The 27,767-nt window shown below is 44.0% G+C and overlaps 1 protein-coding gene across 5 annotated transcripts in view; it reads right to left on the reverse strand.

The window, feature by feature from the left end:
- The window catches only part of Eps8 (epidermal growth factor receptor pathway substrate 8), a 171,153-nt gene that overhangs the window by 74,400 nt on the left and 68,986 nt on the right, over positions 1-27,767 (reverse strand). Inside the window, exon 1 of one of the 5 annotated variants that reach the window (XM_040743449.1) lies at positions 21,692-21,806. The exons of the other annotated variants lie outside the window; for them this stretch is intronic. The gene's annotated coding sequence lies outside the window, so the exon portion shown is untranslated. Of the gene's footprint in view, positions 1-21,691; positions 21,807-27,767 lie in introns of those variants that run through there. 5 annotated transcript variants of the gene reach the window in all.

A 27,767-nucleotide genomic window follows, 5' to 3' on the forward strand; every position in this document is an offset into this window, starting at 1 on the left:
CTATGCATCATTAATAACCTCCCTTTATTTCCCTCCTATAATGCAATGCTTCATGTCATTTCTTTACTTCCTCATTGCAGTTTTTTCTAAACACTTCCATGTAGCAGTCTAAAGGCTCTTGGAATAAGTGCCTATTATCATTACGATTTCTCTTTTGTTTTTAATTTCCTACTATCTTTATTCAACTTTCTGGGTGGCTTTATTACCAAAAGGTAGTCCAGCCTGTCCAGACCCATTATGACAACCTGGGGGAATTTGTCAGGTCCCTCTTGCTCCTGGGTTCCTGCATTTTTATGGTCACCCATTATCTGTACCATGCTGTGGTAGTCTAAACATTAACTGCTAGTTCACAGAAAGTTCAGGAGAAAAGTCACCTCTACTGTGAACCTGAGCAGTTCAGGTGAACTATGAAATATGAGTCCGAGTTTACACTAAAAATATAGGTGGCATAGCAATAAGAGGAAGGACACGTTAATCGTCAGGGTCAGCTGATATGCTAGTGTATGCTGAACCACCCTCTGTTATCATGTCAATAGACATGCTTTGCAGATCTGGGGAGAAATCCAAAGCGCACAAGGGAAGCAGTGCCCCAGCTAAACTGGGGTGACTGCTCTTGGAGAAGCTTTGGCTCCTGTTACTATTCCAGAACTTAAGTCACAGCTTTGAAGGTGCCCCAGAGGCGCAAGTGTAAATGAAACCTGAAATTCACCCTTGGGTAGAAAAGTGCCAATTCACACATTCTGATTATCAGGTTTGTTGTTGGTTTGCTTGCCTGTGTTAGGAAAAGCCCAGGAGAGGGAATAAACCTCAGAACATGCTCTTTGTGAGTTAACCCAAAACAAGCACAGAGATACCTGTGAGCTCGCCTTAAATTCACATTGCCCGCCAAAGTCATATGAAAACCTTCTGGGGACACTCACTTCTGTACACAGTTAATAACAATTGAAGAAAAAAATTAACCAAAGCCATTAGGCTAACATTTATTGAGCACGTTGTCAAAAGTGCCTTCTAAATATTTATGAGCGTGGCCACGGGTTAACGTGGCTCTTCGCCTGGGACAGAGAGGCTCCTTTCAGCAGAAGGTGATGGTTGGCGCTGGGACTCATATTTGGTTAAAGTGATGATATGAGTGACTGATGAGCACTCGCCCGCAAACGGGATACATCACACGGCCAGCCTGTTCCAAGACACAGCAAAGGCAGAGTGGAAAGAACTTAAGAGCTGAGGGATGGAGACGAGTGTCGTGAAATACTGCTGTCCAGATACGGCATGACCACCGCAACCACGAACCCGCAGCTGCTACAGTACCTGCACAAGGTTCAGCCCTCCACCTTCCCATCATGGATGCGGGAGGTGCCCATGAGACCCCAGCTCCTCCAGAGGAGTTAATGGCTGTCAAAGTTTGCCAAGGGGAAGGCTGTCATTTTCTCTAATGGTAAAGCCACTGGGGGACTCACTGAGAAGAGGCGATTCTGCGGGAAATGAAGGGATACCATACGGTAATAGACAGCCCATATAATACAATCCATCCTCTGTGTGTGTATGTGTATTTATGTGTGTATACACACACATGTATGAATGTAAGTACATATGTTTATTTTTATATATGAAACTATCTAAAGAAAGGGGGTTAGAAAGCTAACTCAGTGGTTAAGAGGGCTTGTTATTTTTACAGAAGACCAGAAGCTGGCTCCCAGCACCCATATAAGGTGGCTCATAACCACCTTTAACTCCTGATACAGGTGAAGACCCCCCACACACACATAAAAATAAAGAAGATAATAAAGTCTTAACTACTGAACGGTTTTCTATTTATTAATAAACAGTAGTAGATGTGGCCTTTATTGCAAGAAGACAGACCTTTCTACATACTTTTAAGCTATAGGTCAGCAGAAACTTCCACATACATGACCTGAGGTAAACACAGACCCAGCTCACCAGTTCATTAAAGCCCACCAATTAATGCGTATTTGTTTTAGAATTTAAGTATGCCAGCCACTGTGCCAAGTGCTTAATTTTGTTATTTTACCTAATTCTTACCAACTTAAAGAGATCATAAAACTCCTTACTCTCATTTTATTGAAGAATCTGGGGCTTATGAAAGTTATTTTAAAAAGTTAAAAATAACTTGGCCATGATGCCATAGCTATTCCAAGAGGGCTAAGACTCAATACCTTACCCCAAGTCATGCTTTTAAGTTCTACAAAAAAAATGGTATTTTCTTTTATTAATGTCAAATCCAGTTCAGCGACATTGGCTAGGACAATGCCAACAGCAAAAAAGGTAGTCAAAATGGCCTTTGTAAACCAATACACAGACAAGATTCACAGAGCACTGATCGCACCAGCCAATTGGAGTCGTAACTCAGTTATTCATCGAAAGTGCCCATCTGAACTCTAGCAAACAAAGCCCAATACAACTGTCTTTGTAGATGGATTGTGTGCGTGTTGTTTGTTTTAAGAATTTATTATTATTTTACATGTGTGGTTATTAACATGTATGTACTTGTATCACACGGCTTCGGTGTCCTCAGAAGACACAAAAGGAGATTGGATACCTTGGAGCTGGAGGTACAGATAAGTTGTGAGCCACCTGCTGTGGTTGCCGGGAACTGAACTCTGGCCCTCCACAAGAGCAACAAGTGCTCTTAACCACTGAGCCATCTCTCCAGCCTGTTTTGTTGCTGTTGTGGTGGTGGTTGTGGGTTTTGTGGCTGTTTTATAAGACAGTGTTTCACCCTGTAGCTCAAACTATCTGAGAGCTCACTAGGCTTTGAACTCTAGGCGTTTCCCTGCCCTCAGCCTCCTGAGTGACAGGCTCTTAACTGATGCATGAATTACATGAGCACCTCTCAACACAGTTCATGAAGAACCAGATTTCAGATTTTACCAAACTACCTTAAATTTGAGTATAAATTGCTAATATGACTAATGACTACCATGAAGGTCGGAGCAGTGCTACAGAGCCATGCAGAGGCACCGCCACTGACCTTCGGTGCTATTAGAAGATGGCAGGAACCTGAGGACGCATGTGATAGACAGAAAGTGGGCCACTAGGGTCATACTAGGGATTTTTTTCTTTTTAACATTGTGAGACCTGTTCTCTTCCTGTCTCCTGTCTTCCTGTCTCCCCCTCTGCTTCCAGTCAGCATGGGGACAGTCATTCCTGACACAAGCTCCCAGCATGGTGAACTACATCACCTTGGTGGTTGATCTTGATTTACAATCACCTAGGAGGCATGCCTCTCCCCGTATTTGTGTGGACATTTCTAGAAAGGCTTCACTGAATCCAGGTAGCACTGTCCCATGGGCTGTGGCCCCTAGCTGAATAAAAGGAGGAAGTGAGCTGAGCTCCAGCATCTGTCCCTTCTCTGCTTCCCGATGGCAGATGGCACGTGACGGCCGCCTCACACTCCTGCCGATCCTCACCTTCAAACTGGGAACCAAAGCAAACTCTTCTGCCCCTAAGTTGCTCTTGCCACAGCAGTGAAAATCCTAACCAGTGCAAGCACCACAGGTCCAAATGAAAGAGACAACTCACCAGACAGAAAGTGTGAGCCCAAAAGAGCAACCCTTCCTGCTTGCAAGGTACTTTGTCAAAGTGACGGAAAATTCACTCATAGAGCTCCTGTCTTCATGGAACTTAAGATCCAGCTAGAGAGAGCAGCATAAACTATATAAACCAACACAGAATGTTACAAATAGTCTCATTTTCTTAGAAGCAAAAGAACTATAAAAGTTAGTCTTGATAAGAATATATAAATGCATACTGCCTCGCCTGGCTGTGAACTTTAAAAAACCGAGGAATTCTGAAAATTACAGAATTTCCCCATTTCAAATTAGGATAAGTAACAAATCGTTGGCATAAAGAATGTATGTATGCATGTGTTATGCTTTTGATGTTTCTCAGCTGGTATACAGAAACGAAACTCTGCTGACAAGAAAATGGATGCAAAATTAAGACCAAGAACACTGCTATTTATCTGATTTCAGGTGTCTGCCTGAAGATAAACAACAAAATGAAGGCAAACAGAGATGAAAACCCAGACAAAAAGGCTAGTGTAAAATGTGAAATACTAACGTGAGTACAGCAACTTTAAGCGCCTGGGTCTGATGAATCAGGGAACCGGAGACAATCGAGCTCCTGTTCCCTTTGGGCAGCAATGGGACTATTTTTCATGGCAGCGTGTCTGCTCGGCAGCCAGCATCAATTCATAAGCCCTCAAGAAATATTTGCCCGGAATTCAACTCCTGAACTTGAGCAGTGCAAAATCACAACACCCTGTGTAGCTCTTTAAAAGATACAAAATAAAAGGTGTTTGGATCAGCAAGAGAGACCAGGAAAACACAGGGTGCTCCTGGGTCATACTGTGTGGGTTTTGTCCCCGTGTGAAAGTGGACTTGTTGGGTTAGCATGCTATGCTAGGTCAGCAGAAGAAGGAAACATGGAAAATATCTCCAGGGCCAGGGACACGGGACTGACAAGTCCTTCTTTCTTTCTGTTTCCAAAAATCCCATCTCTAAGCTACTGAGAAAGGGCTGTAGACTCAAAGACAAAAACCCTGGGAAGAAATTAGTAACATTTTAATTATAATGAGGTAAGAAGTCAGGGCTGGAGAGATGGCTCAGCAGTCCAGAGCACTGACTGCTCCTGCAGAGGACCTGGGCTCGATTCCTAGCATCCACATGGCAGCTCACAGCCATATGTGACTCCAGCTCCAGGGATCTGATGGCCTCTTCTGATGTCTGTAGGCACCAGTACCAACACAGGCACACACATATACACACATATTTAAAATAAATAGTTTGAAAGTAATAAACCATCTTTTTAAAGAAGAGTAAGTGTGTATGTATTAGAACACATTTAGTTGACTTACAGAGAGAATGCATTTAAAATCTAGCTTAACCAGACCAAACAAGACCTCCCTCAGCATCATCAACTCTACTTCATATTGCAGAAGGCCCGTCCCTGCTCCTGCCTCTCCATCTGGATTGCTCTTGTTGTCAACCTCCTTCCTTAGTAAAATAAACTCATTATTATGGTTTGAAACTGAATGTCCTTTGAAGGTGCATGGTTTTAACACGTGTTCCCAGGTGTGTGTGTGTGTGTGTGTGTGTATGTGTGTGTGTGTGTGTGTGTGTAAAACTGTTAGCGGGTGGAGCATCGCTGGCAGAAGTAAGTAGAGTTTTATTAGTTCAAGTTCTAGCCTTTCTCTCTGCTTCCTGGTCCTCCTTGATATGAACAGTCTCTGCCACAGACTCCCACACTGAGCTGTTCCTACAGGCCTTCCCTGTTGGACAGAAATGCTTTGAAACTCTGAGCCAAAGTAAACTTTCCATTCCTTAAGTAGTTTCAGTGGGATACTATGGTCACAGCGGCTCAAGAGTAACTAACATATTCGTGCAATTATATCCTCTCCCCTCTCCAGTTCTCCTCACTGTGTGATGACAGCACCATCCCAGCAGAACCTATCACACGAGGAAGTGCCCCTGTTAGTCCTCCACAGGGGACATCTCAGACATCAGTGTGATATGGGTTTGCGCTGGGGTTATAAAGAACGTGGAATGCCGAAGCCAATACTATTCCTGGTTTTTCAGTATGACTCAATCTCAGCTGTTAGAAGTATCTGTCACATACACTCATGGGCTCCCAGTTAGTGCTGATCACACGGGGTACTAGCGTCTCTGCAAGGGTGCTGTGCAGCCTCCAAATGCACTTCATTCGACTCAGCAACAGCCACACTGTTGGCCTGGTGATCTGCTTATTACATGAGTCACCTGCACAGACCACCTGCCAGTAGAGCAGGAGAAAAACACTGCGCAGAAGGCTAGCTTATCTCCAGAACGGGAGTAATACAAGCAGACAGACGTGTTGTTCTCCTGGGTCTCCACAACACTAGCCTGTAACACAAAGCATGTGGCCACCGAGGGATTCTGTCTTTGCTTTTGTAAAAACCTCCACTCCTAAGCAGACCTGAGAATTACACAGCACCGTGCTCAAAGTTATTAGCTGAGAACTCCCTGCTGCACCACGGGCCAAGCCACTCCAGTCCAGGTTGATAAAGTGGAATTTTTTCTAGGAAATGAGCATTTGGATTTTATAAGATATGAGAGGCATTGTTTACAAGAACACTGCCTAATCTCAGAAGCAACTGTTGAGATCTCAGGGAAGCCCAGGGATGCCAGGGGCCAGCATGTTCCCTGCCTGGAAGGAAACAGGATAAAACCTACAGTGATTCAGGGCCAGAGAAAGACCAGTGGCTCCTGCTAATCCAAGCCCAAGTGCTTAAAAAAAAAAAAAAAAAAAAAAAAAAAAGACGAGCACACCACTACCTGAAAAACCCCAAGTCTATCTGACTGGCTTTACAGGCCTTACAAGGGCTCAGGTTACAGCCATTCACTCTTAGAAAACCAATGGAGTGCTATTGCTGTTTCCTGGGACAGAGCTGGGAGACCAGAGCCAGGCATAGGTAGCACACAACTTTAATCCTCGCACTCAGGGGGCAGAGACCGATTTCTCTGAGCTTGAGATCTAGCCAGTGAGTTCCAGAGGGCACTGGATCTTCTGGAGCTAGAGTTACAGGCAGTTGTGAGCTGCCCTGTGTGGGAGCTGAGACTCAAACTCATGTCCTCTGGAAGAGCAGCAAGTTAACTGATGAGCCGTCCCCCCACATGCCTGCACCTCTCTTGTAAAGATTTCCCTACCCAACTTAATAGTGTGAACACCTAGTCATTTGGTAACTGTTCTCCCTCATAACTACAATAAAACCTTCGGAACCAAACCTTGGAGAGGTCGTGTCCTCATTTTTTTCATTTGGCAACCACACAGTATGAACTTAGAATTCTTAAACGTTACTATGAAGAACCACTCTGAGGGATTCTTAGCTTCTCCACAACTCTAGAGTGTGGCGGGCTCATACAGTCTTTTGAAAGCTAATTCCCATGCTGCCAGAATGTTGCAGAGGGAGGATGCGTGTGTGTGTGTGTGTGTGTGTGTGTGTGTGTGTGTGTGTTAAGATCCATGGGATAGTGTGAGACCAAAATAAGTGTGACTACCAATTTCCTTCTAAACTTTACATCAGCAGCTGCTTCACGTCACTCCTGCTTGAAGCAAGCCTGTCCTGGAGAAGAAACAGGTTTAGGGGTGTAGAATTGAACTGAGATGTTTCTTTAAGAACTCACTGGCCACTAAGACTGGCTGTGCTGGCTGAGTGCAGACACTGACAAAGTCTCCCTCTCAGTCCAGTGTCGTGCCCACTGATTGAACATCCGATCTGAAAAACAGAACTCTGGGTGAAAGTCAGCCTGTTTCCAGCAAGTTCAAGACTGACTAAGAGGAAAAAGTGCTGGCTCTGACTCACCCGCCCACTTCCTGAAACACCCAGTGTTTTTCTTGGAAGGAAATCGGCACGCCAGTGCCAATCCCATCCAGTTGGGATTAGACACAAGGCCAGCTTTCAGAGCAGAGAGCACTCCATAAACAGGTCTGTCCAAAGGGAGAAGACTTTAGGTCAAACACTAACGACCAAGGAACATTCTAGAAAGTATACCACCGAGTCCTCACGAGCTTCCCTCTTTACAACATCATTTCTCATGGATAAAGACCCCCCCACACACACACACAAAACTAGAAAAGAAGCCAGGCGTTGGTGGTGCATGCCTTTAATCCCAGCACTTGAGAGGCAGAGGCAGGTGGATCTCTGAGTTTGAGGTCAGCCTGGTCTACAGAGCAAGATCCAGGACAGCTTCCAAAACAATATGAGAAACCCTGTCTTGAAAAAAAAAAGAAAGAAAGAAAAAGAAAAAGAAAGAAAGAAACCATACCATTTTTGCCAAAAATATTAAATAGAGCTTTTGACTTCAAAAGGTTTACTCTTTTGTGAGGGAAGATGTATGGATATGTTAGGGTATGTGTGTGTCTGTGTGTCCTGTGTGTATCTGTGTGAGGGAAACCAGGTTCCCACCAGGCCTGAAGTCCATCAAGGAGTCCGAGCTGACCAGCTAGCAAGGTCCTGGGGTCCTCCTACCCTACCCCACCTTCCCAGTAAGCACACACTGCTCCCAGCTTGTTTTAACATGGGTTCTTGGCTCCAAACCAGGGTCTCCTCAGACATTTGCCATTATTTTCTAAGCAACTGTTTCCTCCTCTCCGAACTGTGTAATGCTACCATTTACGAACAGTTTACAAAAACAACAATATCTATTAAATCCACAAACTCGGCAAACATTGCTATAGAACCTTTACCATGTGTCAATACGGCTGATAGTCACAAACCCTCTATGAGGCATACACCATTGCCTGTATTCACAGGAAACTGAGGCACATGACGAGGAACTACCTGGTCCACCACACAGGTTGGACACAGGCAAAGACTTCAACACAGACAGATGGATGTGAAAGGTCCTTGGTCTCCATGTTCTGTCCTGGTCTAAAAGCCCCGCATTTTAGGGCAGCTAAGGTATTAAGAGCAAGCCCCCCAACACACACACACACACATACACAGCACAAAGATGTAGCTGGGTTTCGTATTTACATGAAAGAAGCCTAGATCCACTTGTTTTGTTTTTTTCATTTATTCATCTCAAAATTCCCGTGTGACTTTTCTGTCAGTAGGAACGTAGTCCTTCTAGAAAGCTGCATTGTCTAGGCAGCTTTCCCTCCTTGTCTGTCAGTTCCATATACTGGCAATAACCCATAGACCTATTAAAGACACTAACACAATCCTGCCCTCAACACAGCCCTTGGGGAAGAAAAATACACATAACATTTCCGTCTTCAAAATAACAAGCAATTATACAGGATCATGCTGTTTGTGTCCTCTTGAGTAATCTACCCTGGAGAGAGTTCAAAGATCTGACTGATCCTCTAGAATTTCACTTTCAGCAAGAAAACTGTCTTCTTGCACATAAAGTCAGCAGCTGAGAAGTCATTCATATCTGTAACAAGTTTACAGGAACTGGCCTAAACATTATATTACTATGTATTTCTGTTTCTCAAAAGGAGGAAGAACTTCCAGGGAGGTACTATGAAATACACCATGACCCCGTGACCTTCCGATTAATAGGGAGCAAGTATTGTGATCGGTGGAAATTTATCCAAGGTGGCAGTCTTAAAGAGCAGCTGCCTAAGGAAAACCCCATTCCCAGGGGGAGGCACTAAATATGCAAATATGTACTTGTCAGCCAGCATGCCTGGTGTGATTTTAGGGCCAATGGAGTGCCACCCGGTTTCCTTAAAACATATCAATTACCCAAGCTGCACAGGGGATGCAAATCTACTCGTGGAAATGAATTCATTCTTTCAAGTTAAACATGTTCGTCCCCAGGAACTGCTATTAAGCCGCAAATGCTCCTGAGAGCAATAATATAGTGTGCCGTACACTTGTAAGTAAAAATTATCCGATAGTTTCACAAAGTAGGAGGACTCTAGGGAGTTCAATGCCTATGGCGCCAGTGTCCCTAGAAACAGAAGAAATATGTATGCTTCCAATAGACGCAGTAGTGAGCTATTGAAAAAGGAAAAGAAATGCCTGTTTAATATTCTCAACTACAGGCAGCAGCTAAATCCCACGGAAAATGTGAGCGAAACGGCAGCTTACGCATGAAATGATTATTTACTAAAGGGAAACATACCACATGGTACCCCTAACTGCCTTGTTTGGGGGCAATGTATGGCCCAGAAGACGTGCCCTGCATGAGGGCACACGGAGCAAGCATGACTCACTGCCTGCAGGGACACCGGGGTTGGCAAAGCATACGTGCAAACAGATAAGCGCAAATGTGTTAGCAAAGGCTGTCATTGTGATACCAGCCACATCCTATGAAACTGTTGTCAGGGACGGCCGTCAAGCTAATATCCTACAGGAAGTGAGACGGAAGCCAGTGATGGGAAGCGCAGGAGCGTGTGCCCAGTGGCATGGATACGGGCAGTCCCAGAGCACCCCAGGCAAGTCCCAAACTTCGTCTGCAAGAGACGTGAGTTCCAGGGAAGTGGGAGATGCTTTATTCAGTGTGACCATGACAGGGATTGTTACAGAGAGCAGAAAGAATGGAACAAAGCCTGACGGCAGACCACGAGGGACCTTGTGGATGGAGCAAAGCCTGATGGCAGACCACGAGGGACCTTGTGGAGAACCGGGGATATCTGTGGAAATGTTGAGTCCAATGACAACTGTCAACCTATTGATTACGAGAGTCTAAGAAAATAACCGTGGGGGCATTTGGGGTGGTGCTTGTTTCGGGGGCTCAGAGTTCACTCTTTTTTTTTTTTTTTTTTTTTTTGGTTTTCCGAGACAGGCTTTCTCTGTATTACTTTGGAGGCTGTCCTGGAACTCACTCTGTAGACCAGACTAGCCTCGTACTCACAGAGATCCCCCTCCCTCTGCCTCCCGAGTGCTGGAATTAAAGGTGTGCGCCACCAATGCCCGGCTTGAGTTCATCCATTTTTGAGATCACTTTATTCAATTCTTTAATTTTGGAGGAAGCACCCCAACTACATTCTACTCAATGTATTGTTTTTTTTTAAACCAAAACAAACTAAAGTACACTTGTGCCATTCCCATAATGACAAACTGACTATTAACCACCCCCTAATAATCTGGTGACAGGAACTGGGGAGATGGCTCAAGTCAGTTAAGGACTTGCCATACAAGTGTGAGGACCTGAGTTCAGATCCCAGCACTCATGTAAAAGCTGGATGTGACTGTGTGTACCCAGAACCCCCCAAGTTCACTGGCCAGACAACCTGACCAAATGAATGAAGTCTGAGTTCAGTGAGACCCTGTCTCCCCCCCAAAAAAATACAAACAGTAAACGCCTTCTGCAATCCACATGCAAACACACATACATACACACACATACCCACACAAACACATGCATGCGCGCAAACACACAAGCAAACACACACATATACACACATACATGCATGCACAAATACACACACACACAAGTACCTATCATACACACAAGAGTAACAGTGACACCATACGTGGTGGTGTACACCTGTAATCCCAGAACTCAGAAAGCTGAAGCAGGAGGACTGTTCCAGTTTGAGGCCAGCCTGAGACACACAGTGAGTTCCAGTTCAGCTTGAAGTATGTAGCTCAACCCTGTTTCAAAACTAACTAAAGCTACTGAGTAAAATAGAAACTGTAAATACATTTTCTTTCCTTTTGTCTCAAATTGATTTGCCCTTTCTTCTAAACCATACCCCCTTTTTTCCTTAATTTTTCAAATCCACATCTAACCTCATTTAGTCACATTTAAGCACTTTTCATGACAAATGTCTTTTAAAACAGTCCCTCCCGTGGCTGCCACAATCTTAACCACAGATCTGGAGCCCATGCAGCCCTCTTGCCTTCTTGACAAAATCCTCCTAAGTCTAAGCCTTCAGATGTAACCAGGATGGAATCAGGGTAAGTCAGCGCCCACCTGCTTAGGAACAAACAAGCGTTCCTTATCACTTGTCTCGGCTCTAAATCTGCTCACCCTTGCTGTCTGGTCGTCAGGGAGCTCACAGGGTACCCCCAGTGATGGCCTCTAGTATCAACCCTGCCTCAGCTGGTTAAGTAACAGGATGGCCACACTCAGGCTGTCTCAGATTTGTCCCGAATAGTGTTCACCTCAGAGCAGACCCAGATCCAGCCAGATCGCTCTGCATTTGTTTTCCTGCCTTCTCTAAGCCTCCTGTCCCTGGATCAAACTCCACTCAGACACTTAAACAACAGAGGCTTAGGAGAAGTTCCGGGTGGCCCGAGTGAGCAGCCTCCTGCAACTGCCATCAGCTCAGGTACAGGGATAAGCCTGGCTTCAGAGAAGGGACCAGTGTTCTCCAAACACTCCCTGTACCTGGGGTGACACCAGGAATCCCCAGAAAATGCCCCTTTAGTCTTGTTCTTTTAGTAAACCCTGCTGAAAGTTTACTCCTTGGCAGCTGAGGCTGTGCCATCCACACTGGACATACAGTGCAAAGAACAAGGGGGAACTCCTGCCCTCGGATGTGAGGCGCACAACAATGCTCTCTGTGGCACCTCCTCGGCCACACCTTGTCTCCTTGAGAACTTAGCTGCCCTGTCTAGAACAGCCACCCTCTTCTTCTCCACCTCCCTAACTCCTAACTCCTGAGTGCACTCACACTGAACTGGCATGTGTTTGTGTACCAAAACACATCTAAACATAGAGAAGGTTACCCTAAAAATATAGTACACATGGAATTTAAAGGGTTTGTCTGTGGAGGAGTCACACTGTAAGCAGTGTGCAGCAATGGATGCTTTATTCTGGGGCAGTCACTGGGGGGTTGGGTCTGGAGGGACCACTGGTGTGCCCTGCTGTGGGCTTCATACACCACACTGGGCTGCACTGCATCCATCCATTCATTCATTCACTCGCTCATTTAATCGCTAATTTCTTCCTTATTTAATTATTGTGTAGATGAGTGTTTGCCTGCATGTGTGTATGTGAACCACATGTGTGCAGTACCCACGGGGGCCAGAAGAGGGCATCAGGTACCCAAACTGGAGCTACAGAGGCTTGTCAGTCAACCGTTTAAAATATTCTTTCTTCAATAATAAATTAACCTTAGCCATTACAACTTTTTATTTCATAAACCTTTTAGGCTTTTTTTAAAAAACAGATTCTTTTAATAACATTTACCCTAAAACATACCATACAGTTCTCTAAAAAATGTTCCTTTAATGCCAGGCGGTGGTGGTGTCTCACGCCTTTAATCCCAGCACTCTGTGAGTTTGAGACCAGCCTGGTCTACAAGAGCTAGTTCCAGGACAGCCTCCAAAGCCACAGAGAAACCCTGTCCTGAAAAACAAAAACAAAACCAAAATAAAAAGGTCCATTATATCCGTATCCTATAAGCTTTGCCTATGCTCTTGCTTCATCTTTTACTAAACACACTGGTTGTCGGGAGGGCCAAAGTCCCGATGTCAGTCTTTGCTTTATGGCAGCACCAGGCTTGGGCCTGTCTGTCCCCATGAGGACCCAGCTGAGGCTGCCTCACTGCTCACACTTTTTACACATCTATAAGGAGACAAGTATGCGAAAAGTACAACACGAAGACACAGAAAGCAGCTAAGTCATTTGATAGTAAGCAGCTAAGCAGCTTTGCACATGACCGTCAATACTGTGCTGTTTATTTGAGGTTTGATATTTCTTTGTGTGTGTGAGAAGGAGTCTTGCTACTTAGCCCAGGCCGGATTCAAATCTTTGGCCATCCTCCTGCATTGGACTCGTTGATGCTGGCTTATGGGAGAGAATATCACCACACCTGGTTTTATTGTACTTTTATTATGACTGGCAGTGCAGCAGGGTGGCTCAGCAGGGTGGCTCACACCTCTGTCACCACAGTGTCGGAGCACCACACAGTGCTTGGGACTAGGTGGCAGAAACGTTCAGCCCCATCATAATCGTGTGTGTATGACACACGACTGTACACGTAAAGTTCTTAGGTGGCTCTGCCCATGTCACCCACACGCCATGCTCACCCACACGCCATGCTCGCCCCTCTGGTTTTCTCAGTCTAACGCTAAATCCAAACACACAGCACAGTCTATGCTTCTCACATTGACAGCAGCTGTTCCAATCCTGCCAGGCTTCTTGCTTAACAGGGGGGCAGAAGCCTCTCTCCTCTCACACTGAAGGCAGTGCTTGCCCATTCACCTTTTCCCAGGGTCTACAGTCTAACACAATCATTTCTTCTTGCTTACTGTCTCATTCGCTGCCACTTCCCAACTCTGTCGATTTCCGTGACCTTTTACATATCAGCCTCTGGAAAACTCAAGACTGGGTGTCAGGATCCGTCTCAGCTCTTGCCCTGCCCCGATGAGGTCAGCAATGTGACCGAGGGCACAGGTACAATAATGTAGAAGTTATTATTAATGTGTAACCCACACAGCACGCCCAGGGCCCACTGAGATCTCAGCTGAAGCAATACCTGTTCTTGATGAGCGATGGACCTTGGGCGGGTCAATTACCTCGGTTGTCACAGCCACGTCCTTTCTCCTCCCAAGCATGCTTTCCTGGTTAAGATGGATTGTGCCCTCAAACTAGGAGCCAAAACAAAGTCTCCCTTCCTTCCTTAGCTTGTGTCTCTAAGGCATTTTGTCACAGCAACAAGGCAGGTACTGTGTCAATGATGTCAATCATGTGGGGACAAACCTCTTTTCCCCAAACCAGCATGCTAGCCTAACTACATTAAATTCCACCGAGTTCATGGAAATAATCTGAGTCAGAGCTTACACATTCTGGGTGACTTCTCAATTCCTCTCTGCCTGGCCTTTATCCTAGAAGAGACTTGAGGCTCCAGACAGCAAGGCCTGAAACAATTCTCAGCTTCAGCTTAGGTTGCTTCAGCCATAACTCAGAAAACTGGTCTGAATCTCTTCAAATATCCACCCTGGCAGAAGGGCAGAGTCACTCTATGACTCATGGGCCCATCGCTCCACGTAGGGCTCCATTTAGTATCTGGGCAAGCCAACGTGGGAGAAATCAGACCAAACCACCTACCGCCCATCATAGGAACAAAGAGTAAGACAACTTAGCTGTATGAATTCAGTTAACATGGGAAGAGCAAAATATCAAGAGAAAATAAACACAACATAGGGCACAGTAAGAAAACACAGAGGACTCTAGGAGGATTCTGGGAAATGTAGTGAAGGGAGTCGTTGCCATGTGATAACGGGAAGAGGGGACACAAGTCTGCGTTCTCAGAAAGATAAGACCTTATAATATATATATTAGTAACTATGAGTCAATAAATAAGTCACAGCTAGCCAATGAGAAACAATAGCAAATGGCCAATACCTTCATAATTAATATAGTGTGTTATTTGGGTGCTCAGACAGCTTGGCAGGGCCCAGGCTGATGGCAGGAAGACTACACATTACATATGGTGGCAGAAGTGGGATCTGAATTTGTACATAGAATGACAAAAGCTTAAAAGGGATTTTAGAAACAAAAGAACAGAGAGAAGCACAGCTTCTTGGTAACAGCATTTTTCTCAAGCGAGCTCTGTTTTTCTAGAGACAAGCAGAGACTCACGCAGCTCACTTAAGAGAGTCTTTCTGACTCAGCATAAGCAGCAAAAAAAACAGCAAGGCTCTTTTAAGAGGCCCTGCCAACAAATGAATGGTGTGTACGAGCAGCTGGCAGTGGCAGTGACTACATCTCCAAGCCGGCAGCAGACTGCTTGATGGTGGCATAGGCTAAGGCAGTGACCACAGCTCCCGATGCTGGCAGCAAACTCATGCCCGCCATGTTGGGAAGCCAGCAGCTGTTTCCACTTTAGCAATGTTCTTTAGCCAATATAAGACACGTGGCCACAAAAATAAAAAATAAAAGTAAAACCTCGAAAAGGTTTATACTGTGTGTAAAAACAAAGGTAGACTTGGGAGAGTAAAAGAAACAACATACTGAAAAAAAAAATAAAGAGAGTAGCTGGCTGTGGTGGCACACGCCTTTAATCCCACTACTTGGGAAGCAGAGGCAAGCAGATCTCTGTGATTTCAAGGCCAACCTGGTGTACAGAAGAAGTTCAAGGGCAGTCAAAGTACACAGAGAAACCCTGTCTCAAAAAAAGTAAAATTAAAAATATAGAGTAAAAAAAGCCACATGAAGATCAAAAATGCACAGTCTGGATACTGTATGCCATTGTGTTTTTCAGTTGTTCAATTGCTAAGAAAGAAACAACTGATGAAATGTACTTGATTATAAATGCTGCTGAATTAATTCAACTTATATCTTTTGAAAATGCTTTGACTTCTAAATTTAAATATAAGGACAGGTTACTTGGAAAAAGAATTTTTGTTTATGTTTCCACAGAAAATGGAAAGCTGTGGATTCCTTCCAGGCTTCTGTGGTCTGGTGAACCAAGACCTCCTGAAGCAGTGTCCCAGGTGGTCCAGCATCTGAAACAGCTGAGATGATGCAGCTTTGCAGACTACAAAAACAAGGACATGGCCAGGTGTCTGTGTTTGCCATGATCCCCATGGTATGGAGATCAGTTTGGGGTGACCAACGCCCAAATTCCCAAATATTGTTTAAATGTTTGTTTTCACTTATGCAGAGTTGCTTATAAATGGTAATGATCACAGTCAATCTCTTTCTAAAGGGAAAAAACAGAATGTGGTATAGTAATGAATACTTTGTATTCGAATGGATTTTCATTTATTGACACAAATTTTGTGATATGTGTATTCTCCTCTTGTTTTAGTATTGTGTTTATACTGGTCTTTTAAAAATGTAATGTGTAATTAAGTACAAATTATAGATAGTTACCTATAATAGTCAAAACTTAGTTAGGTAAGTTAGGTTTTCTAGATATACAGGGATATATTATAAGATAGTCTTCAAACCATTCAAAGACCTTAAGAAAATGGCATTTAAAATGGTTTAGGGTTTTTCTTGACAATGAGAAATGTCTGCTCCTGGCACATCAATTACGTCTGAGAGGAAGATGGGCATCGAAGAAATGCATTATGGAGTTTGCTTTCAATATGGCAAGATTAGTCATTTGGGCAAGAAACTGCTTTTTCCTGGACTGCTTGACTGTTGCTGTATAATCTGGACATGCAGGACCCACAGAAAAGTGACTGCTGAGCTTGGACAGTCCTATAGGGTTCCTGCTTCATGGAAGAGTCTGCCAGACATTCTGCAGGACACAGAAAAATGACTGACAGACTGCCAATGCAGATGGACAGTTTGAATTTCTTGCTTTGCTGAGAAGTCTTCCAGATACACTGTGGCCTATGGGCTGAAGATGGATGCCCCAATGTTACAGAGGAACTTCAGGTGACTGTCTAGGCAGCAAGATGTCTCTGTCAATTCTAGTGGTTATATATTATCTTTCTGTGGTCTTTGATGGAGTTGAAGACAGATAGTTATAATCATAGTTTTCTTTAGTTATGACAAAAGATAAGCTACATACAAGACTTTAGACTCACACAGATAGGATAGATGATAAAATACTTTCTTTAAATCTTACTAAATGTTAATGGACAAAATATTGTAACTATAGTTCTTACTTGATAGCTATTCTGCTATATATAATTTGACTATGTTAAAGTTAAAACCTTTTTATTTAGACAGAAAAGAGGAGATGATGAGGAAGTCCTGTGTATATGTAAATAAAGCACTGTTGGCCAATAGGCAAGCAAGATAGTTAGAACTAGGAGTCTAGGAGGATTCTGGGAAATGTAGTGAAGGGAGTCGTCACCATGTGATTCCCAGGAAGAGGGGACGCAAATATACATTCTCGGTAAGGTAAGACCTTATAAAATATATATTAGTAATTATGGGTCTATAATTAAGTCAGAAGTAGCCAATGAGAAACAATAGTAAATGGCCAACAGCTTCATAATTATTGTACTGTCCTGTGTGTTACTTGGGGGCTGAAAGAGGCAACAGGAACCAGGCAGCAGCAGGAAGACTAAACACTACACTAGGTGACTCCTGCAAGCCAGCATTCACACATAAACAAATTAAATAAAATGCAATTTTAATTTAAAAAAAGAAAAGAAAGCACAAAAGCACAAAAGATTACACTCAATTGAGGGAGATAGAACCAAGGACAGTGGCGGTCAGCAGACCTTGAGAAAGAGCTGAACTCTGGTTATGAATGAGAGACTTTGAGGAGGAAAAATCAGGCAGGAGATGGGAGATACGATAAAGGCCAAGCAAATAAAAACAGGTGACCAAACACAACGGAGCACCAAGCAGTCCATGATCTTTACATGGTGGGAACTGGAAGGCCACAGGCAGCTTTCAGCTGAGCTGGGGGTGAACTGAGAATGGGGAGAAGGGAGCAGGGCTGGGTTCCAGGAATCCAGGTTCTGAGTTAGTGAAGCAGTTCATTCTGAATCCTGGGAATGCCAAGCCAGAGCATGGGCGGCTTTCCAACCCCAGGCCCAGGCTACCTGTTCAACACAGACGACCGTGCTCTACCCAATGTAGACTACACCGTTTGGCCTGGCAGATTATATAAAATTGTGGACTACAGGGGAATTATCTGCATACCATGGAAAGATTTTTTAAGAAAACAATGGCAGAACGTAATTAATATGGAAGATAGTAGTAAATAGGGATTTCAAAATTGTATGTTTATGTACAGTCTTAGAAAAGTCAGTATCATTATGAAGTATCAGTATCTAAATATCTGACACAATGTATTTGTGTTACCTGTGTTCATGTATGTCTATGCACATGTGGGTATGAGTGTTGTATACACAGCACACACATGGAGGCCAAAGAACGGTCTCCAGTGGTCCTCATGCCTCAACCTTCTGTTGGAGACAGGTTCCCTCATGGGGCCTATACCATCACTAGGTAGGCCAGGCTAGCTTCCAAAACTCTCCTGTATCTGCCTCCCATCTTGCGCTGCAAGGATTGTGGGCTTGTGTTGCCATGGCCAGTCTTGTACATGGGTTCTGAGAACCCAAGCATAATCTTCATGCTCACTAGGCAAGCACTTTACCAAACAAGCCATCTTCCCAGTACTCCATGATGCCCTTTTAATAATTAAGAAAATGTACAGCCATGTTCTTAAATCAAAGCCTTCATAGACCAATGTTGACACGTGACAGAAAGCAAATGTAAGAAACTCACATGCCCTTCCATTCAATCTAAGATCACTAATTACAGAATGACATTAGCTTACAAATCACTCTGATGGTTTAGAATATTGCAATTAAAACTATCTAAGTTAGGAGTAATCAAATTTCTAAATCTGATTAACATATTCTGAACGTAAGATTCTATAATGCGCACAGCCCAAAGGTCACACACACAGACACACAGACACACAGACACACATCCTACAGATAAAGCTAGACTCTCGAAGGGGGCAGCGTTTCAGGGAGGAAGACCTGGGCAGATGGCTCAGCAATCAAGATCTCATACCAGCCCTGCAGGGGACCAAAGCTTGGTTGCCAACACCCACAACCAACAGTCACACCTCCATGTAAGTCTGCTCCAAGGGACCCAGCGCTCTCTGTGTATTAGAAGAAGCTGCCAGATACATGGATAATCAATCTGTTTAATGTCATTTCTTCTGGCCCCTGCAGGCACTGCAGCCATGTGACAAACCCCCATAAAGACACATATACATACCCATGATTAAACACAGTAAAGTTAAACCTTTAAAAAAGATTTTAAGCCGGGAAGTTCTGGTGCATACCTTTAACCCTAGCATGTGAGTTTGAGGCCAGCATTGTCTACAAAGAGAGTTCTAGGAGAGCCATAACTGTTACACTATCTCGGAAAAACAAAACAAACAAGGATGAAAAATGAGATTCCAAAACTGTTTAGTCATTTCAATTCGGAATTGTCTTTAGAGCAAATGACCACACAAGCTCAGTGAGTCAAGTGCTTGTCACGAAGCGTGGCCTGGGTTCCGCTCCCAGCTGGACGTTCTCGAGCTGAGCGTGGACCTGTGGTGCCTGCACCAAGAAAGCTGAACCATGCAGATCCCGGGAGCTCACTGGCTGGCCAGACTCACTGAACCTGTGAGTACCAGGCCAACAGGAGATCCTGGCTCAAAAACCCAAGGTGGATGGCACCCGAGACGAAGTGATACCCTACACTGTCTGACCTCCATGTACACACACGCGCGCACACACACAGCACGAAAGCCTTAACGATAACCTGCTTTATTTTAACCCTTACACAATCTTTTTATTCAACTTAGCTAACAATGATATAAAGTCCTTTGTCACTGCACTCCAAGGCAGGCCCAAGCCTTTTATTAACTTCCTACTGACCTCAATGAATGAGTGACAAAGGAACTGGGGAAGGGGGGGTGACGACCTTGACAGAGACTTCTCTGTACACTTTATTTGGAATTACTTAACTAGAAATGAGACTAAACAGGTATCTATATATCTGGCCATTTCTTTTACTACACAACTCGCTAAAGTTAAATTGAGAAAATTTCCTTATTGAGCGGCTGAAAAACAGAAACCTCTTTTAAACAACCTATGTGCACGCATCCTCCTACAATGAGGAGAACGGCTGGGTCAAAGAACAAAATGTTTTACATTCCTTTCTCAGAGAATACGCTGAGTTCAAAGTCCACATGACACTGGTATCTGCCTTGGAATTTGGAAAAAAGTTTATAACCAAGACACGAATAAGTCAGACCATAAATGTCTCCAGGAACCTCACCCACTTTCTGCTCCTAAAGGCTATATGTGTTGCCCAAAGGTCTATGAGCAAAGACTGGATTGTCAACCCTCTTTATGGCATACAAACGATCAACATTTTCCAGGAGAATCGACACATTCCAAGATGCTACTCAAGAGTATCACGTAGGGGGTGGGGGCATGACGGCATGACTGGATGAGTAACGTGCTCACCAGGCACTGAGACCTGAGTTCCACATGGAAGATCCCAGGAAAAAGCCAGAGGCAGCAGCGTGAGGCCCAGTTCCCTGGAGCAGACTGGCCAGGCCGTCTAGCAGAACCAGTGCACTCCAATGAGACATGGATAGGAACCTCTGGCTTCTATTTGTACCTGTATGTGTACACTCACACCTGCACACCCAGAGACTCACTGTACACACACACACACACACACACACACACACACCGTACCCCACAATTTAAATTGAAGAATGCAGAGTCCCATTCCAAAAGAGTAACTCAGGCAGATACTGACCTTTGCCCTCTGTCGGGAGCACTCAATTACGCTGTTAAGAGCTCCGGAGGGTAATGTCCCTGTTCACCTCACAGCTAAGGAGCAATCAGATGACTATTAATAGTTGGGAACCTACAGTCATACAATAAGTGGATCTTATATGCAAAACACCTTGATTATCCTATAAATATAGCTTTTACATAACAGCAATGCTACTTTTGTATTTAACTTCTGGCAATAGAGCAAGAAGAAAAATTTTCTTTCCAGTCAGGTTGAGTGTGACAATCCAATAAGAACCTCAAAAAGAAAAGGCATACAGAGACCTCTATAAACTGACAGTCCTGCTTGTTGCTGAACTCAAATGTAATACTAAAATACTAAAATTATAAACTTTGATATTTTAAAAATAGTTGTTCCACTAATTGACTATTTACACATTTACAAGATCCATTAATATACACGGATTTAAAAAACAAAAATTTTAAATACACATACCCAACTACAGTTTCAGTCCCAAGTAAAATGTTTGTATAGAAATTTGGCTGTGTTCAATGTGTGGGCTCAGAGCCAACAATAGCCTACGAAGGTTAAATTTGAGTAATAAGCAAATTTTCATAGGACAACTAATGCTGTACAAACATTCAAAGCAGTCAATATTTACAGGATAATCAAGGTGTTTCACATATAAGATTCATTTTCTGTCTGCAGATTCCCAACTATTAATAGTCATCTGATCCCTTCTTAGCTGAGAGGTGGACAGGGAGATTACCCTCTTAAGCTCCACAACTCACAGGAATAAAGGCCTTTAAATTCACAAAAGCCTAAGCACCGAAGCAGGAGGGAAAGGGTAAGATAATGTGGATACTACGGTGCCCCAAGATTTTACCAGGTTTAGAAGCCAAATGGATGTCAAAAGGGGCTTTAAAAAAAACTGTCAGAGGGCCTACTTAGCCTTAAAATAATACTACCTTTCTAGGTCTACAAACATCTTCTGTAATAATTATGCCTTTGAAACCTCTCCTTAGTCAAAAAAATATTCACAAACACCAACTTACCCCCCTGCGCTGTCCAGGCAAAACTCCTCCAAGCTGTCTTCAAGGCAGCAGTGGGAGAGCATCGCTCTGGTCACGGATGTGTCAAGTGACCTTTGGTCCATGCACAGAGAGGGTGGGACTCTGCTTCAGTTTCGGTTATTCCGCTATACTCAACAGTTTTTCCTTTGGACTCTCCCAGGCCTTAACTAAGACTTCCTCCTCCTCCTCCTCCTCTTAATAAGGAAACAGCTACCATGAAGAACATAAAGCCTTTGGCCAAGGTGGGGAGGCAAATAACAATGGGAAACATTGGTCAAGAACTCACCCTGAGTGCTAAATTAATGCCAGACACGGTTACTATGGACACTTACACACTGAAGAGGCAGAGTCTAAGGAACTGAATGTTAATGAGTAACCTAGGGGCAGGTGCAGCAGTGCGTGGTAAGATGCGCTAAAGGAAGGGGCTTTGCACCAGAAACATGGAAAGTAAATGTGAGTGTAACAGAAATGTGCACAGCGCCGCTGGAGACTTGGCTAAATGGCTACGAGCACTTGCTGCTCGTCCAGAGGACCAGAGGTCCCAGCATCAGAATCCTGTGGCTCACAGCCACCTGTAACTCCAGCTCCAAGGGGTGTGACACCCTCTTCTGGGCTCCTCAGGCACTGTACTCACAAGCGCAAACTCACACTTATATATGCATAACTAAAAATAAAACCTTTCCTTAAAAGTAACTCGGTGGCTTTATTTATTATTTATTTATTTATTTATTATTTATTTATTAAATAAAATCACCTAGCAGCACGGCAAAGCTAGATCCAAAGCTAGATCCAACAGCAAAGCACAGAGCAAACGGCAGCAGCTGCGGCTGTGGGGAGCCCCAGTCGGGACATATGGGAACACACGTAAGTCTACATCCAAACTGGTAACACACCTCCTGGAACACTTCCTCAGGGGAGTAAGGTGATACACGATTTCTGGCTTTACTCTTCCTCCAAACAGGACACAGCCTGACCTACTGCTTATAGAGGCCCTGGTGTCCCACAGCTGGGGAGGTGGCTGAGCCAATAAAGTCTTCCACGGGCAAGCACGGGGACTTTAGTTTAACCCCCAGAATCTACATTTTGAAAGTCACACAGGAGCTAGCTAGATGGCTCAGAAGTTAAGAGCACTGGTTGCTCTTGCAGAGGACCCAAGTTTGGTTCCCAGCGCCCACACAGTATCTCACAACCATTTGTAACTCAGTTGCATGTGATTCAATACCCTCTTCTGGCTTCTGAGGCAGGCAAAACACTCATACACCCGTATGTATACACCTGTAACCCAGCATGGGACAAGTGAGACAGGTGCATCCTTGGGGGGGGAGGGGTCCCAAAAGCCACCCTAGTCAAATCAGCCACGTCCATACCTGTGAGAGTCCACATCAGAAAACATGGTGAATAGCAACTGAGGCTCAGCACCCAAGGCTGACCTGTGGCTTACACACACACACACACACACACACACACACACACACACACACACACAAATATTCCTACACATATACAAATACACAAAAAATAAAAACAGTAAGTAAATAACTAAGTAAATACACATGGCAAGTGAGGTGTAAAGTTGGAATTAAGACGTAGAACACGAGCTATTTTGAGGTGCTGTGGTCACAGTTAAAATATGGTGAGAAGACAGAACAAAGTCCTCAACTGTCTTTGTAATGTTTCACGGGTGCTTGCCTCTAAGAATATGGGGAAGGCAGAGAAATGTTACATTCACCCTGTGGTGCAAGTGTCTTAAAGTGGAAACCTTATTTGTATGGGATGACAAAGCTAGTCAGTTAAGATTGCCCATGCTAAGAAATGCAGTCAATAACAAATGAATCCCTGGGCTGTCCTCCCCAAAAAGCAAATGTAAAACCATTTCAAGGTAAAGCACTATAAATGACCACGCATGCAAAGGCAGAAAAACCAAACCAAAACAGGGTGAAAAAAACAAAAGTCCCTGAAGACAGGCTTAAAATTTGTAAAAATAAATAAATCAATATTTTATATGAGAGAAAAAGATACACTGTGCTCAAGCACCTGACTTTTTAAGGTGAAGATTCACAAAAGAACAAACTGCTAAAGGTATAGAAGAAGAAAAATATAAAGAATAGTAAGCAGGCGTGCATAAAAAACTGTAAAAGTGGGGTTTATTTACATAACAGGATTTGTTTGCATAAAGAACAGAACATTTTGCACATTAAGCACCTAGTTTTATCAGGTTTGTGCGATATAAAGCTGTATTTCTGCAGACAGAGCTTTGAAAGGAGTCATCAAAGCCACAATTGAGCTGTCTGAACGACTTGATGCATTCCACGTTTTTCCTTCCACCATCTCCTGGCTCTCACCCCAACATCTTGTCCTTGTCCTCGTCCCCTTCCTGGGGACGGCTTGTCAGCCAGTGAGACAGGCCGTCTATGTGGAATATGAAGGCATGGTCCCTTCTCCTGGATGAGGAATAGCAAAGAAACCTTCCCAGCTCTGCAGGCCCAACGGTGCCCCCTCTGCCCTGCACCATTTCCTTCCTTCCTTTCCACGGGGCTATCCCACGGGCCCTTCCGGATAAACTTCCCACGCATTCATATCCATTTCAAAGTCTGTCCTGGGGAACACAGCCACAACAGAGGGCTGCAGGGGCAATTAACTCAAGGGCAGGAGAAAGACCACTAGAGTCTTGGAGGCGATGTGGGTAGAACAACACTACCACTGTCTCTTTGGGGAGAACAGAAGGCCTCTGCAATGAATGATGTACCCAGGATGGTCCACAGAGCCAAAAGTCCCAACCCAACATCTAGAGCATCAGCATCTTAAGATCTGAAGGACATCTGAGATGAGATGTCACTCCAATTCCAACCCACCGTTCTCAAAATGTCTTTCACGGGCCCTTGGGTTTGCCAGATGCCAAAAAGAAATAGGACTGCAGGTTAAGTGGCTTGGTGGTCAAGATTATTTGCTGCTTGCGCAGAGTTGCTCTTGCAAAGGACCTGAATTCAGTTCCCAGAACCCACATCAGGCCACTCACAGCCGCCTGTAAATCCCACTACAATGGATCTAACACCTTCTGGTCTTCATAGGACCCTACACACAAACACACATATACAAAGACACAGAAACATACACATAAAAATACAAATACTTAAAGAAATGTTTCCAACTATAATTGGGCAGATTTCTAATAATAACTTATGATCAATCCGCTGCTGTGAAAGTGATAAAATGCAGGTACACTTCCTGCCTCTGAGTCAGCAGGAAGTAGTGAGTGGTGTTTTAGTGAAGATGGATGAGGGTGGTATACAGCTGTCATTGTCCTGAAGACTAATAAAAAACACAGAGGTAGAGACCTTCGGTAACCACACCTCTGCATACTCAGAAGACTAATGGAGGCAAATAAACAAGTCTCATGGGTAGACAAGACTGTTTGCCAGAAGTCATCACATGCAGTAGTACTTACTTGGGATGGCACAGGCTTGGATTCTGAAGGTTTCTCTTCCTTCTAGACAGTACTGAGAGCTGAATACACACCCCTTTGCTGGTAACCATGCCTACCTCCTCCTCGGCAACAGTATTGTGGAGCTACACAAGACAGGCTACAGAATGATCTGATGACTGAAACCACCACACCCAAGATAACCGGAGGTCAATTACATCTGGTGTTAGGAAGGCCGAGCAGAACGGACGGACAATGCCGCCACACTGCCCTTCAGAAGGGCAAGCACAGTCTGCCTTTCCACTCCTGGGGGTTCGGCCCTAGTTAATCACTACCCACTTTGCCTTCTCAAAGACAGCCTGTGGGGCCTGTAAGGTTTCCCAGCGCGTAAGAGTGCTAGCTGCCAAGCCTGACTACCTTAGTTCGAATCCCCAGAACTTACCATGGCAGAAAGAGAAAACTAAATCCTGCAACACGCCCGCTGAGCTCCGCAGGCCCTGACGCACAATTGCCCACACGCATGTACACATGTGTGCACACACAGAGACTAAAGTACAGTTTAAAAAAAAAACCAAACGTCTAATTCTCTTCCCACATTAAAACCCTTTTGATGGGAGTAAGAAAGCAAGGCTCTAGTAAAATGAGAGAATGAATGGAAAATGAGAGAATGAATGTAGAAGTTTCTAGGAGAAAGTCTCATGAGACATTTGCCAACTTCCAATGATATGCTCACCTTAGGTAGCTGAATGACTGATTAATGCCACTTCTCTGAAGATAAATGGATATCCAATACAATTTACAATTGGAGAGAATCATCTTTAACGAGGAATATAATATAGGCACGAAAAAGGACAAACGCGTACGGTATATAAAGAAGAAGAACCAATATGTCCATATAAAAAGAATAGACAAGTCACAATGGCTTTGGGGCTAGAGTTTTGTCCTAGAACCTGGATTAAAGGTTTAGGGGTATGTTTATATATATTAAGACACACACTCCTAGAGGAAAACTGTACTTCAACAATCCACACAGTATTTAGAAGAGTGAAATCATAACTAAATCTTTGTCTACAGAGAGCATGAGACTCTGATGAGTCACAAAACCACTGAGAAAGTTGAACTGCAAAGTCGCATGACAGTATGTAAGTGAGCACAACGGTAATTTCACCTTAAACTGGCCGGGTTTAAGGATGTACATAGAGAAAAACAGTGTAAAGTTACTTAAGGATTTGTTTGTAAAGCCACCTTCAACCTTGGAATCACAGCACAACTCAAACAAGATAGGAGGATCTCATTGGGCAAGGAAACCCAGCAACTCTTTTAAGTAGTGGAAATAAGGAGGAAAGCAAAGCCTCGCCCCCGTCTGTGTACCTCGACAGCAACAGGTCAGAAAGCAGAGGCCTCAGCACCCCGCAACCTTGGGGAGATGAGGGCGTCCTCTACCATTCCTCTCCTGCAATATGAGACTGGTTGGTAAGTCTTGTTGAGATCTAATCCTCCAGGGCATTTTTTCCAATTCAAATTTAAAAGGAGAAAATCTACCACATTAGGCTTTGTGGTCAAATACAGTAACGAGAGGTTTTACTCTTTCCAACAAACCGTAATTTTTCAAGGAAAAAAAACTGAAATAATCAAATACTCAGAAAACCCAAGGCTGAAGGAGGGAAACACGCCAGGAGGACATGTATGGATTCACCTCAGAGATGGTCAAACAGCCCTTTTCACAGACCCTCCCGTTTCAGCCAAGAGTTTCCATTTGAACAGACTCTGCTGAAACAGGCCACACACAAAGGACTTCTGAGAGGAGGAAAATGAAAGCTGAAGGGACACAGTGTCACAGTTTCCCTGCCCGGTGACTTTTCCTTTATGCTCTTCAGTTCACCGGACACAGAGGACGGCTGTGTCCCTGCAGCTGGCTCAGGGAACGCACATCAAAAGTACCACAGAGCACTCCATGTTAAATCACATGTTTAACATGGTCATTTGAAACACACCCTTCCAGCCAAATGCTAAAGGCTTTTAAACAGTGATGGATGTTCCTACTTTAGCTCATTAAAATCTGAGTACTCTGAGTCCTAACCATATGAAGTGAAGGCATCTCACACAGGGCATCAAACCTGAAGTATTTTTACCTCGACTCTCATCCCGTCAGATGGGAGTTACATGAGCTGCACAGTGAGCTTTACCCTCTTTTGTCTACGGCCCTGGAAGGGAAGCAGGGAAGGAAGAAAGCAAAGGAGGCCAGCAAGTGGTACATAAACAGTCTGTGAGCGCCGGTGAAGTTACCTTACCTAGAAAAGAAAACAAGAGTTGGCCAAAGTGCCCAAGCTTAATCTCAAACCACAGACCAACTGAAGTACTACAAAATATCATTCTGTAGATACATGCTTTTGGACCCGCTAATACCACTTGAAAACTTAAGCCAGGTAGTGTTGGCCATAGACAGAGTAAAATGTCTACTGATTTCAGGATAACAGTCTAGAAAAAGCTGTGTCAATAGTTGCTGGAATAATACAACTCAAGCCATCCTTTGAAAATAAAACCAGTCATTGGATTTGCACATCAAATGGTCCTAGAAGCTTTTGTGTCACTAATAAATAGGGGGTCAGAGAGGCCTTAAATCAGAGAAGCAAAGTC

This window comes from Mesocricetus auratus, unplaced genomic scaffold (genome assembly GCF_017639785.1).
Source record: "Mesocricetus auratus isolate SY011 unplaced genomic scaffold, BCM_Maur_2.0 Super-Scaffold_100001, whole genome shotgun sequence".
Taxonomy (NCBI): Eukaryota; Metazoa; Chordata; class Mammalia; order Rodentia; family Cricetidae; genus Mesocricetus; species Mesocricetus auratus.